Source organism: Procambarus clarkii, chromosome 78 (assembly GCF_040958095.1).
Source record: "Procambarus clarkii isolate CNS0578487 chromosome 78, FALCON_Pclarkii_2.0, whole genome shotgun sequence".
Lineage (NCBI taxonomy): Eukaryota > Metazoa > Arthropoda > Malacostraca > Decapoda > Cambaridae > Procambarus > Procambarus clarkii.
In genome coordinates, this window is record NC_091227.1 from 8,972,520 (window position 1) to 8,988,323 (window position 15,804).

The 15,804-nt window shown below is 50.8% G+C and overlaps 1 protein-coding gene across 1 annotated transcript in view; it reads right to left on the reverse strand.

The window, feature by feature from the left end:
* Positions 1-15,804, reverse strand: part of LOC123746157 (leucine-rich repeat neuronal protein 2) — a 581,329-nt gene that overhangs the window by 391,865 nt on the left and 173,660 nt on the right. The gene's annotated exons all lie outside the window — the stretch shown is intronic.

Sequence of the window (15,804 nt, forward strand, 5' to 3'; positions counted from 1 at the left end):
GAGAGAGGGGAGGGGGAGAGGGGAGAGGGAAAGGGGAAATGAAAGAATTGTGGACATTATTAGCGAAACATTCTACACAATTTATGAGCAAAAGTTTCGCTGGTCTGTGTATGAATTACTTGCCTAATGGCGGGGGATTTAAACGATAAAACTTTAAATAAAAACTTGTGCTTGTATAAACAAACACCTACACACACACTAGTGGCGCGGGTGGTTGAATGGACAGCACGCTGGACAAGTAATCCCGTGGACCGGGGTTCGATTCCCGGCGCCGGCGAGAAATAAAATGGGCAGAATTTCTTTCACCCTGATGCTCCTGCCCTGATGCTTTGCTTTTTCGGCCCGCTTCTCAACTGTCAATCAACCAGCTGTTACTAACTACTATTTTTTTTACACACACACACACACACACACACACACACACACACACACACACACACACACACACACACACACACACACACACACACACACACGAAGCAGGCTGTAACAGTTGTCTAACTCCCAGACTCCTATTTACTGCTAGGTAACAGCTGGTTGATTGACAGTTGAGAAGCGGGCCGAAAAAGCAGAGCTCAAGCAAGCACAACTAGGTGAATACAATTAGGCGAGTACACACTCGCGCGCACAAAAATATCATTAAGGTCCCTGGTGCAATGGAGGCAAGGGGGTACTAATACAACTCATGGCATATGAAGAAAAACATGCAGTTATTTTAGACATGCACAGTTATTTCATTTAATAATGATTAACATTAATAATATATTCATTTATTAACAAACCTTTTTTTTCTTATCTTTTGCTGAAACCAAATTTCAGTAAAATTGTGTCGACAATATGAAGACATTTGGAGTCAGATGTATAATGAGTACAAACATGGTCGGGTCAAGCTGGGGAGGTGGGGAGGAGCAGTGGGTGAGGAGGTACCTGGTTGATGGGGTTCTGGGAGTTCTTCTACTCCCCAAGCCCGGCCCGGTGAGGAGGTACCTGGTTGATGGGGTTCTGGGAGTTCTTCTACTCCCCAAGCCCGGCCCGAGGCCAGGCTTGACTTGTGAGAGTTTGGTCCACCATGCCTTGGAATGGCCCGCAGGCCCACATACCCACCACAGCCCGGTTGGTCCGGCACTCCTCGAAGAAAACTATCTAGTTTCCTCTTGAAGATGTCCACGGTTGTTCCGGCAATATTACTTATGCTCGCTGGGAGGACGTTGAACAACCGCGGACCTCTGATGTTTATACAGAGTTCTCTGATTGTGCCTATGGCACCTCTCCTCTTCACTGGTTCTATTCTGCATTTTCTTCCATATCGCTCACTCCAGTATGTTGTTATTTTACTGTGTAGATTTGGGATCTAGCCCTCCAGTATTTTCCACGTATTTATTATTTGATATCTCTCTCGTCTCCTTTTTAGTGAGTACAATTGGAAAGCTTTGAGACGATCCCAATAATTTAGGTGCTTTATCGCGTCTATGCGTGCCGTATATGTTCTCGGTATTCCCTCTGTTGCAGCAATCTCTCCTGCTCTGAAGGAGGAAGTGAGTACTGAGCAGTACTCAAGACGGGACAGCACAAGTGATTTAAAGAGTACAACCATTGTGATGGGATCCCTGGATTTGAAAGTTCTCGTAATCCATCCTTTCATTTTTCTGGCTGACGCAATATTTGCTTGGTTATGCTCCCTAAACGTTAGATCGTCAGACATCATTATTCCCAAATCCTTTACATGCTGTTTTCCTACTAAGGTCAGATTTGATTGTGTATTGTACCCTGTTTTATTTTGAAGGTCCTCATTTTTACCGTATCTGAGTACCTGGAATTTATCAGTGTTAAGCATCATGTTATTTTCTGCTGCCCAGTTGAAATCTTTATTAATATCTGCTTGTAGTTTTTCACTGTCTTCAGCAGAGGTAATTTTCATGCCGATTTTTGTGTCATTTGCAAAGGATGAGACGAAGCTGTAACTTTTACTTTGAGTCTATATCTGATATGAGAATAAGGAAAAGTAGTGGTGCAAGGACTGTACCCTGATGGTACAGAGCTTTTAACTGCGCTTGGACTCGATTTTATATGGTTGACTGTTACTCTTTGTGTTCTAGTTCGGCAGAAAACTGAGTATCCAGCGTCCTACTTTACCAGTTATTCCCATTGACCTCATTTTGTGTGCTATCACTTCATGGTCACATTTATCGAATGCCTTTGCAAAGTCCGTGTATACGACATCTGCATTATGTTTATCTTCTAATGCCTCAGTGATTTTGTCGTAATGGTCAAGTAGCTGTGAGAGGCATAATCTTCCTGCTCTAAATCCATGTTGGCCTGGATTGTGGAGGCCATTGGTTTCCATGAAACTAGTGACCTGATTCCTGATCATTCCCTCAAATATTTCTATTATGTGGGTCGTTAGTGCAACTGGTCTATAATTCTTTGCCAATGCTTTGCTCCCTCCCTTGTGTAGAGGGGCTATGTCTGCTACTTTCAGCGCATCTGGTATCTCCCCCGTGTCCAAGCTCTTCCTCCACACTATACTGAGTGCCTGTGCTACTGGCACTTTGCATTTCTTTATAGATATTGAATTCCATGAGTCTGGACCCGGGGCTGAGTGCATGGGCATATTGCCAATTTACCTTTCAAAATCTGCCACGCTCGTGTTGATATCAGTTATATTTTCAGGGGTTTGGATTATCACGCTTCAAACCGGCATCCGTACAACAAATTGTCCGGATCTTCCACTTTCATGCTGTTTGAGCGCTAAACATGTCTTCATACTGTTTTTTTTAGGATTTTACCTATTTCTTTGTCATCCTCAGTGTATGAACCTTCACTTGTACGAATAGGTCCAATACTGGCAGTGGTTTTTGCTTTTGATTTCGCATATGTGAAGAAATATTTTGGGTTTTTCTTTATTTCTTGAACTGCTTTCTGTTCTAACTGCCTTTCTTCAGTCTGATATGAATGCTTCAGTCTCTGTTCGATTTCTCCAATCTCCCTGTTTAAATTATTCCTTCTTTGTATGGAAAGTCGCGTCTTCTTAAGCATTTCCGTTATTTATTTCTTCTTTTATAGTGTAGTCTGCGTTCTCTTTCTACATTAGACCTCTTTCTGGCTTTCCTCAAAGGAACAATATTTCAGACTTCATATGTCAGTTTTTCTATTCCTTGTGAAGGATTTTTATTACTTAGAACATTTTCCCATTGAATGTTTGTAAATTCCATCTATATTTTCTCTCAGTCTATCCTTTTATTATTAAAATTTAATTTACTCTATAACCCTTCTCGCTTGTTGTTTCTCTTGGGCCTACTACCGTTATTAATGTTAGTTTGCACTTCAATGAGCTTGTGGTCTGAGTACGTAGTGTCTGAGACAGTAATGTCTCTGATTAGTTCATCATTGTTCGTGAATATCAGGTCCAGCGTGTTTTCGTTCCTAGTTGGTTCTGTAATCTGCTGATTGATTGATAATTTTTCACTGGAGGTGGGGAGGGGCAGAGGGTGTGGCTCAGGGAGGAGTTGAACAGGAGAGGATTTTTGGAAAAGAGAAAGGGAGGAGGCATAGGGAAGGGGATACGGGTTAGGAAAGGAAGGGGGTACCATTGGTTATCTTGAGGTTATCTTGAGATGATTTCGGTCTTTTTTTTTGTGTGTCCCCGCGGCCCGGTCCTCGACCAGGCCTCCACCCCCAGGAAGCAGCCCGTGACAGCTGACTAACACCCAGGTACCTATTTTACTGCTAGATAACAGGGGCATAGGGTGAAAGAAACTCTGCCCATTGTTTCTCGCCGGCGCCCGGAACTGAACCCGGGACCACAGGATCACAAGTCCAGTGTGCTGTCCACTCGGCCGACCGGCTCCTTGAGAAGAATAGTAAACACTATACACGCATATAATATAATATACATGTGAAAATCCGTTCGAGCCGTGATCAGGGTTCGAACTTGTGCGGTGGGTGTTCCCACATACACACGCTGGCGACTAGAACACGACATGGTCAAAAGGATAACCCCAAGTGTTTCCTACAGGAAATTCTTGTGTGCTTAGTAGAACTCCAGGTTGCAATCCTTTTGACTATGTCGTGGTCTAGTGGCTAGCGTGTGTGCCGTGCGAACACCCACCGCATGGGTTCGAAACCCTCAAGACGCCTCCTGCGGATTATCTCATTGATGCAGTCACGTTAGTGTGACTACTCTGTGTAAAATATAAATGTGAAAAAGATGTTTATAATAAAGCAAACCAATAGTGGACCGACACATTAACTCATTCAGGTACCGAAAAAACTCGTCAAAACAACGAGTGCGTCTTCTCTGTGAAGTCTGCTGTGAGTGACAACGTCGCCGGCCCGCTGTCTGGGGCTACGTTACGTTACCAACGTATTTATTTGTAATTCTTACAGACCTTACAGACCTAGTACACAAAGTATCCATATATTTCCTAAAATATAATGGAAAAGGTTTTGACTAGCATCCAGTTTGAGAAGAACCACACTGTGGGGGACCTCGGGGGGGGGGTGACAGAGTACACACCTGCAGGAAGGTCACTACCTGCCTTCCTTGACTAGGCCACACCTGTAATATAACCCCTCAGTGACCTCATTAATTTGATGACAAATGTTACAACAAGATACCAGGATATCCGCTGTATTACAACAAGATACCAGGATATCCGCTGTATTTCAATTTAGAAATCGAGGGTTCTTAGGGCCATGAACAATGTGGCCTTGATAGTGCCTGACGCAGTTCAACACTACCGACCTGATGTTTGTACTCGCTTAATTGTGCTTGCTGGGGTTGAGCTCTGGCTCTTTGGTCCCGCCTCTCAACTGTCAATCAACTGGTGTACAGGTTCCTGAGCCTACTGGGCTCTATCATATCTACATTTCAAACTGTGTATGGAGTCAGCCTCCACCACATCACTGCCTAAAGGCAGTGCTTTGTGCCTTTGTGTTGTGCTTCTTAATCAGCCTACGAGTTAGTTTATAGCAGCTATATATAGTACCAGCTATAAACTACGATAGAACAACTCAATCTCAACCGGAAATCGTTGGTAGTGGTACATTGGGATTACGTAGACACTTGAGGGGGTTCGATTAACGAGGTCAATTTCTCGATCTTAGACCAGCAAGACGCCGCTCTAATCTACAGGGGCAGAATCATGCCAGTATTTTATTATACCTGGTTGATGGGGTTCTGGGAGTTCTTCTACTCCCCAAGCCCGGCCCGAGGCCAGGCTCGACTTGTTTGGTCCACCAGGCTGTTGCTTGGAGCGGCCCGCATTAACTTATAGATTAACTGGCACAAACGCGTGTCCTTTCTAAGAGTTGTGGAGTCGTGTGCTGTAGTGTCGCTGGCTCGCCAGTCATGGCGAGGGAAGGAACAATGAATTGGTATTTGTTCCACACCAAACCTGGCAGAGTCACGCACTGCTACCACCAACAAGCAGGTGAGTCTACCCTTCACCTGTAGCTTCCTGGGGGCGGAGGCCTGGTCGAGGACCGGGCCGCGGGGACACTAAAAAAGCCCTGAAATCATCTCAAGATAACCTCAAGATAACCTTCACTCCGTCTCCTAGCTGCTTACTAGCTGGAAAACGAGACATTTTTTCATTGATACATTCAGGTACCGAAAACAAAACTCGTCAAGATGACGAGTGCGTCTTCTCTGTGACGTCTGCAATGAATAACAACGTCGCCGGCCCGCTGTCTGGGGCTACGTTACGTTACCGACGTATTCATTTGTAATTCCTACAGACCTTACGTTGTTATAAGCACTCGTGACGTATCAATAACCCAACCCACCCGCCTGGAAGGATATTAATTACAGTAACTATTTGGTGGAAAGTTTGGTAACTATGTGGTGGAGGGGCACATAGTGGCGGACCGCTAGTAGAGACGGGCTCACCATAGCCCGTGCTACTTTGGAACTTTTTGTTCTAGGTAGCGAATCTTTAACAACAACAACGCTAGTAGACCACATTGTGTATTGACTGACTGAGTGTATTTTATTTGTTAAAATATAATTATTGAGAGTATTTTAAGCAATAATTATCTGGCATCTAAACATGGAGGGACTGTTATCCTCCAGTATAATTCTGAAACGTGAATTATTTCACACCTGTTGGCCCACTGGAGAAATGTATTTACTATTTTATACCCTAAGACTGAAAATTTGTATACAGCGATAACCTAGTTTATAATGTTGGTTAAAACACTATATATAAAAAAAAGGAAAACAAATGTTAAAGTTTGAACTGGAGGAAACTCGTCCTTTCAACAACAGGTGCCGTCCGCCTGCTGCTCCTTCACTCAGCGCTGTTACCAGCGACGGAGGAGGAGCAGCAGCAGCAGGTCGACCTTGGCCAAAATCTAAACACGTCTGCCAACTTCCATTAAAACTTTTGGCAAAGATCACCGGCTTTGACCTTGACGTTCGATCTACCTTTATAAAACTCGCTTCCGCTGGCTACCGTTTGTGGCTCCGGTCAAATTGTGTTGTGTTGAACACCTGTATACTGGTCCACTGGCCTGTATACTGGTCCACTGGCCTGTATACTGGTCCACTGGCCTGTATACTGGTCCACTGGCCTGTATACTGGTCCACTGGCCTGTATACTGGTCCACTGGCCTGTATACTGGTCCACTGGCCTGTATACTGGTCCACTGGCCTGTATACTGGTCCACTGGCCTGTATACTGGTCCACTGGCCTGTATACTGGTCCACTCACCTGCACTGGCCCACTCACCTGTACTGGTCCACTCACTTGCACTGGTCCACTCACCTGTACTGGTCCACCTGCGAAGATAGTCGACAAACAAATTATGAAGAAATTTCAACGCCTGACAGTCGCCCAACGGGGACAAAGACTGCCCAAACACACTTCGGAGGCCCTCGGCGAGGCGACAAGTACGCTGCGAAGAGTGGAACTTGGCTCGTTGAGGAGAGCACTCCGCAGCCCTTGACACACACCTCCTTCCCGCCCTGTCGCACCTCCGTCCCTTTGGCACCTCCTCTTGTCACCTCTCCGCCGCTGTCTCAAAGTCTCTTCATATTTCCCCCGGCAACAACGGACTCGTGCAGTCAAAACTTGTGTCCGCTTCCACCGCCCTTCTTCCAGACTTCCAGAAAGATTTTTCTGGCACGTTCCTTGCCCATGCTTGGAATTCCAGGCGCCCAGTATTTCTCAGCCTAAGTTGAGGAGACTAGTGATCCTGGAAGCTGCGCCAGTGAATATCGGGGCACATCTGTGAGGCCGACCCTCAGCTCTGGAAGGTGCAGACCGGGAGAGGAGGAAGGAAAAGGAGATGGGGGATGGGAGAGGGGAAGGGGGGATGGGAGAGGGGAAGGGGGGATGGGAGAGGGGAAGGGGGGATGGGAGAGGGGAAGGGGGGATGGGAGAGGGGAAGGGGGGATGGGAGAGGGGATCGGGGGATGGAAGAGGGAATGAGGGATGAGAGAGCGAAAGGAGGTAGAGGATGTTGGAGAGAAGAGGGATGTGGAGGGGTAAGAGAGAATGGAAGATAGAGAGAGAATGGGAGAGGAAGATGAAAGGAGGAACCCAAACATGTCTCAGTTTTACCGTGCGTTTTTAGTTGCCAGCAAGAGATCCAAGAGCTAGCAAATATTTCCAGCGGCGTCAGAAGCCAGGGAGAACTTCCAGGCGTCAGCAAAGAGTACCAGAAACCAGCAAACAGTTTCAAGAACCTGAAAACGAATCCAGACGCTGGAAAACACATTTAATCAACGATCCAATTTTTTTTTATCAAATAAACGTTTTTCACATCCAACTAAATTCAGGAACCATTGAGAATTTTTCTGAGCCTCATAACGACGCTAAACACCAACGAAATCTTCAGGAGATGGACATGTTTCGTGTAGTGAAGTCACCCTTCCAGAATCCAGTAAACTAAATACAGATTAGAGGTAAAAATAAGTACCGAGAGGTTTAATCTTTCCTATAAGAAATGGGGGAACATTGCCACGAGCTAACAGACATCAACAACGTTTCCTTTGAATAGAATTTAACGACAGCGATAAACTGGTGCAGGTTTCCAGCGCCGCCAGTGAACTTAACTGATGGATGGTGGGTCGAAGCCCTGAAGCATTATCATTGATAAAGTGGAAGTTGGCTGCGTGTGTAGAGTCATTTACAAGGCTCTTGTCCGTCGTAAGTTTGTGTCATTGTACGAGACCTGAGGCGGGTGTGGAGACAGGTATGTGCTTCATGGAGTCAAGACACACAACACCTACACCTGACTGAGGCGGTCAGTGACCTGTTGTCATCTACCATTGTGCAGCGATGTCTTAGATTACATGGTAGAAGGTCTCAGTCTCAAGGTAGAAGGTAGAGTCTCTAGAAGGTAGTCTCAGAGCTCTGATGGGGATACTATGCTCACTATTCAGACACGGAGAGAAATCACACTAACGTGATGTATCAATGACTCCGCGCATTGGTTCGAATCCTCATCACGGCTCCTACGGACTTTCTCATGCTCTCTGTTGTGATGGTATCCCTGTTTTATATTCCCCCTCCCTTACCCAACCCCAGATGTAAACACCAGCTGGGACTACATACTTGGTACTCTCTCATTCACCCATTCACTCTGACTCACATTCTCTCTCTCTCTCTCTCCCCACCAGCAGCTGTACAGGAGTAGTGTTACATCAGCTCTGACTTAGTGCCATTTAATACACACACACACACACACACACACACACACACACACACACACACACACACACACACACACACACACACACACACACACACACACACACTTTTGGCATTTTGCATTGCATTGGCATTTTTTACCATTCTTCTGATATGAAATGCTGTGAGCACTTTCACTTATTATACGCATCTGTTAAGCAGCTGAGGGTGGAACAAGTTACCAATTTGTGGAATGACATTTACCTGTAATTTAAGGTTTCTGCATTTCTTTGGGTGATCATGTCTGTAAGAGCTGTTACCATTCCCTGATTGGCCATATTTACATGCAGCCCCCCTTCCCCCGCCCCCCTTCACCGCCCCCTCATGTAATGGTATCGACAGGCTCTGAACTTGTGTTTTGATTCTCTTAATCTGTCATTTATTTTATTTGTAAATTCTCCAATTATTCTTTTGTATTTTGTATTTTTTTTAATCTGTGCGTTCACATAGCTGTTTGTTGACAAGTCTGTCGGGCATATGTCTATGTAGTGGGTATATATATTATATATATATAAAATAATTCTCGTGAGGCAGTGAGCATAGCACTGTATGGCCCCTTCACGGAACTACTGGTCGATGATCTGATCACGCCTTCGTCAGGATATCCAAGAACCACACCCACACACTGGTCGACCAGCAGCCACACCCACACACTGGTCGACCAGCAGCCACACCCACACACTGGTCGACCAGCAGCCACACCCACACACTGGTCGACCAGCAGCCACACCCACACACTGGTCGACCAGCAGCCACACCCACACACTGGTCGACCAGCAGCCACACCCACACACTGGTCGACCAGCAGCCACACCCACACACTGGTCGACCAGCAGCCACACCCACACACTGGTCGACCAGCAGCCACACCCACACACTGGTCGACCAGCAGCCACACACTGGTTGGTCGACCAGCAGCCACACCCACACACTGGTTGGTCGACCAGCAGCCACACCCACACACTGGTTGGTCGACCAGCAGCCACACCCACACACTGGTTGGTCGACCAGCAGCCACACCCACACATTGGTTGGTCGACCAGCAGCCACACCCACACACTAGTCGCCCAGCAGCCACACCCACACACTGGTTGGTCGACCAGCAGCCACACCCACACACTGGTTGGTCGACCAGCAGCCACATCCACACACTAGTCGCCCAGCAGCCACACCCACACACTGGTTGGTCGACCAGCAGCCACACCCACACACTGGTTGGTCGACCAGCAGCCACACCCACACACTGGTTGGTCGACCAGCAGCCACACCCACACACTGGTTGGTCGACCAGCAGCCACATCCACACACTGGTCGACCAGCAGCCACACCCACACACTGGTCGACCAGCAGCCACATCCACACACTGGTCGACCAGCAGCCACATCCACACACTGGTCGACCAGCAGCCACACCCATACACTGGTCGACCAGCAGCCACATCCACACACTGGTTGGTCGACCAGCAGCCACACCCACACACTAGTCGACCAGCAGCCACACCCACACACTGGTCGACCGACCAGCAGCCACACCCACACACTGGTCGACCGACCAGCAGCCACACCCACACACTGGTCGACCAGCAGCCACATCCACACACTGGTCGACCAGCAGCCACATCCACACACTGGTCGACCAGCAGCCACACCCACACACTGGTCGACCAGCAGCCACACCCACACACTAGTCGACCAGCAGCCACACCCACACACTGGTCGACCGATCAGCAGCCACACCCACACACTGGTCGACCAGCAGCCACACCCACACACTGGTCGACCAGCAGCCACACCCACACACTGGTCGACCAGCAGCCACACCCACACACTGGTCGACCGACCAGCAGCCACACCCACACACTGGTCGACCAGCAGCCACACCCACACACTGGTCGACCAGCAGCCACATCCACACACTGGTCGACCAGCAGCCACACCCACACACTAGTCGACCAGCAGCCACACCCACACACTGGTCGACCGACCAGCAGCCACACCCACACACTGGTCGACCAGCAGCCACACCCACACACTGGTCGACCAGCAGCCACACCCACACACTGGTCGACCAGCAGCCACACCCACACACTGGTCGACCAGCAGCCACACCCACACACTGGTCGACCGACCAGCAGCCACACCCACACACTGGTCGACCGACCAGCAGCCACACCCACACACTGGTCGACCGACCAGCAGCCACACCCACACACTGGTCGACCGACCAGCAGCCACACCCACACACTGGTCGACCGACCAGCAGCCACACCCACACACTGGTCGACCGACCAGCAGCCACACCCACACACTGGTCGACCGACCAGCAGCCACACCCACACACTGGTCGTCGACCAGCAGCCACACCCACACACTGGTCGACCAGCAGCCACACCCACACACTGGTCGACCAGCAGCCACACCCACACACTGGTCGACCAGCAGCCACACCCACACACTGGTCGACCAGCAGCCACACCCACACACTGGTCGACCAGCAGCCACACCCACACACTGGTCGACCGACCAGCAGCCACACCCACACACTGGTCGACCGACCAGCAGCCACACCCACACACTGGTCGACTGACCAGCAGCCACACCCACACACTGGTCGACCAGCAGCCACACCCACACACTAGTCGACCAGCAGCCACACCCACACACTGGTCGACCGACCAGCAGCCACACCCACACACTGATCGACCAGCAGCCACACCCACACACTGGTCGACCAGCAGCCACACCCACACACTGGTCGACCGACCAGCAGCCACACCCACACACTGGTCGACCGACCAGCAGCCACACCCACACACTGGTCGACCGACCAGCAGCCACACCCACACACTGGTCGACCGACCAGCAGCCACACCCACACACTGGTCGTCGACCAGCAGCCACACCCACACACTGGTCGTCGACCAGCAGCCACACCCACACACTGGTCGACCAGCAGCCACACCCACACACTAGTCGCCCAGCAGCCACACCCACACACTAGTCGCCCAGCAGCCACACCCACACACTAGTCGCCCAGCAGCCACACCCACACACTGGTCGACCAGCAGCCACACCCACGCACTGGTCAACCAGCAGCCACACCCACACACTGGTCGACCAGCAGCCACACCCACACACTGGTCGACCAGCAGCCACACCCACACACTGGTCGACCAGCAGCCACACCCACACACTGGTCGCCCAGCAGCCACACCCACACACTAGTCGCCCAGCAGCCACACCCACACACTAGTCGCCCAGCAGCCACACCCACACACTAGTCGACCAGCAGCCACACCCACACACTAGTCGCCCAGCAGCCACACCCACACACTAGTCGCCCAGCAGCCACACCCACACACTAGTCGCCCAGCAGCCACACCCACACACTGGTCGACCAGCAGCCACACCCACACACTTTTTGGTCGACCAGCAGCCACACCCACACACTAGTCGCCCAGCAGCCACACCCACACACTAGTCGCCCAGCAGCCACACCCACACACTGGTCGACCAGCAGCCACACCCACACACTGGTCGACCAGCAGCCACACCCACACACTGGTTGGTCGACCAGCAGCCACACCCACACACTGGTTGGTCGACCAGCAGCCACACCCACACACTGGTTGGTCGACCAGCAGCCACATCCACACACTGGTCGACCAGCAGCCACACCCACACACTGGTCGACCAGCAGCCACATCCACACACTGGTCGACCAGCAGCCACATCCACACACTGGTCGACCAGCAGCCACACCCATACACTGGTCGACCAGCAGCCACATCCACACACTGGTTGGTCGACCAGCAGCCACACCCACACACTAGTCGACCAGCAGCCACACCCACACACTGGTCGACCGACCAGCAGCCACACCCACACACTGGTCGACCAGCAGCCACATCCACACACTGGTCGACCAGCAGCCACATCCACACACTGGTCGACCAGCAGCCACACCCATACACTGGTCGACCGACCAGCAGCCACATCCACACACTGGTCGACCGACCAGCAGCCACACCCACACACTGGTCGACCGACCAGCAGCCACACCCACACACTGGTCGTCGACCAGCAGCCACACCCACACACTGGTCGACCAGCAGCCACACCCACACACTGGTCGACCAGCAGCCACACCCACACACTGGTCGACCAGCAGCCACACCCACACACTGGTCGACCAGCAGCCACACCCACACACTGGTCGACCAGCAGCCACACCCACACACTGGTCGACCGACCAGCAGCCACACCCACACACTGGTCGACCGACCAGCAGCCACACCCACACACTGGTCGACTGACCAGCAGCCACACCCACACACTGGTCGACCAGCAGCCACACCCACACACTAGTCGACCAGCAGCCACACCCACACACTGGTCGACCGACCAGCAGCCACACCCACACACTGGTCGACCGACCAGCAGCCACACCCACACACTGGTCGACCAGCAGCCACACCCACACACTGGTCGACCAGCAGCCACACCCACACACTGGTCGACCGACCAGCAGCCACACCCACACACTGGTCGACCGACCAGCAGCCACACCCACACACTGGTCGACCGACCAGCAGCCACACCCACACACTGGTCGACCGACCAGCAGCCACACCCACACACTGGTCGTCGACCAGCAGCCACACCCACACACTGGTCGACCAGCAGCCACACCCACACACTAGTCGCCCAGCAGCCACACCCACACACTAGTCGCCCAGCAGCCACACCCACACACTAGTCGCCCAGCAGCCACACCCACACACTGGTCGACCAGCAGCCACACCCACACACTGGTCAACCAGCAGCCACACCCACACACTGGTCGACCAGCAGCCACACCCACACACTGGTCGACCAGCAGCCACACCCACACACTGGTCGCCCAGCAGCCACACCCACACACTAGTCGCCCAGCAGCCACACCCACACACTAGTCGCCCAGCAGCCACACCCACACACTAGTCGACCAGCAGCCACACCCACACACTAGTCGCCCAGCAGCCACACCCACACACTAGTCGCCCAGCAGCCACACCCACACACTAGTCGCCCAGCAGCCACACCCACACACTTTTTGGTCGACCAGCAGCCACACCCACACACTAGTCGCCCAGCAGCCACACCCACACACTGGTCGACCAGCAGCCACACCCACACACTTTTTGGTCGACCAGCAGCCACACCCACACACTAGTCGCCCAGCAGCCACACCCACACACTAGTCGCCCAGCAGCCACACCCACACACTGGTCGACCAGCAGCCACACCCACACACTGGTCGACCAGCAGCCACACCCACACACTGGTCGACCAGCAGCCACACCCTGAACCGGTATTCCCTTCTGATGAAGCAAACAGGAATAATACCTCCAGGCGCCGCTCAACTGAATCTCAAACACCAGATTGTTATTTCCAGACAAATAGACAGACAGGGTCTAATAGACAGACAGGGTCTAATAGACAGACAGGGTGTAATAGACAGACAGGGTCTAATAGACAGACAGGGTCTAATAGACAGACAGGGTCTAATAGACAGACAGGGTGTAATAGACAGACAGGGTCTAATAGACAGACAGGCTCTAATAGACAGACAGGGTCTAATAGACAGACAGGGTGTAATAGACAGACAGGGTCTAATAGACAGACAGGGTCTAATAGACAGACAGGGTGTAATAGACAGACAGGGTCTAATAGACAGACAGGGTGTAATAGACAGACAGGGTCTAATAGACAGACAGGGTCTAATAGACAGACAGGGTGTAATAGACAGACAGGGTCTAATAGACAGACAGGGTCTAATAGACAGACAGGGTCTAATAGACAGACAGGGTCTAATAGACAGACAGGGTGTAATAGACAGACAGGGTGTAATAGACAGACAGGGTGTAATAGACAGACAGGGTGTAATAGACAGACAGGGTCTAATAGACAGACTGGGTCTAATAGACAGACAGGGTCTAATAGACAGACAGGGTCTAATAGACAGACAGGGTCTAATAGACAGACAGGGTGTAATAGACAGACAGGGTCTAATAGACAGACAGGGTCTAATAGACAGACAGGGTCTAATAGACAGACAGACTCGGGTCCATGTTGTTACTGGCTGATCACTTCACTGATGTCAGCACGTTGCACCTGCTGACTTTCTGATAACCTGGCTGACACACTGATGCACAGTCCCAGAGATAAGAGAGGGAATATCTAACCAGACACTACTAGTAGAGGAGTACAGGTCCAAGGACCGAACCGCAGGGTTCAGTCCTTGGACCTATACTGTTTCTGATACATGTAAGTGATCTCCCAGAGGGTATAGACTCGTTCCTCTTATTGTTTGCTGATGATGGAAAGATTATGAGGAGGATTAAAACAGAGGAAGATAGTATGAGGCTACAAGATGATCTAGACAGACTGAAGGAATGGTCCAACAGATGGCTACTAAAGTTCAACCCGAATAACCGTAAGGTAATGAAAGTAGGCGGTGGAAACAGGAGGCCAGACACAGGATACCAAATGGGAGATGAAGTCCTTCATAAAACGGACAGAGAGAAAGATCTAGGAGTTGATATCACACCAAACCTGTCTCCTGAAGCCCACATAAAAATAATGACATAATGACACATTGAAAATAAAGACAAGACTGGCTAACATCAGCACTGCCTTCGGGAACCTGTGTAAGGAATCATTCAGAACCTTGTATACCACATATGTCAGATCAATCCTGGAGTATGCAGCCCCAGCATGGAGCCCGTACCTTGTCAAGCACAAGACGAAGCTGGAAAAAAGTTCAGAGGTATGCCACTAGGCTAGTCCCAGAACTAAGAGGCATGAGTTACGAGGAAAGGCTGCGTGAAATGAACCTCGCGACACTGGAAGACAGAAGAGTAAGGGGAGACATGATCACTTCCTACAAAATTTTCAGAGGAATTGACAAGGTAGATAAGGATAAACTATTCAATACTGGTGGGACGCGAACAAGGGGACACAGGTGGAAATTGAGTACAGGGACATGAGCCACAGGGACGTTAGAAGGAACTTTTTCAGTGTCAGAGTAGTTAACAGGTGGAATGCATTAGGCAGTGATGTGGTGG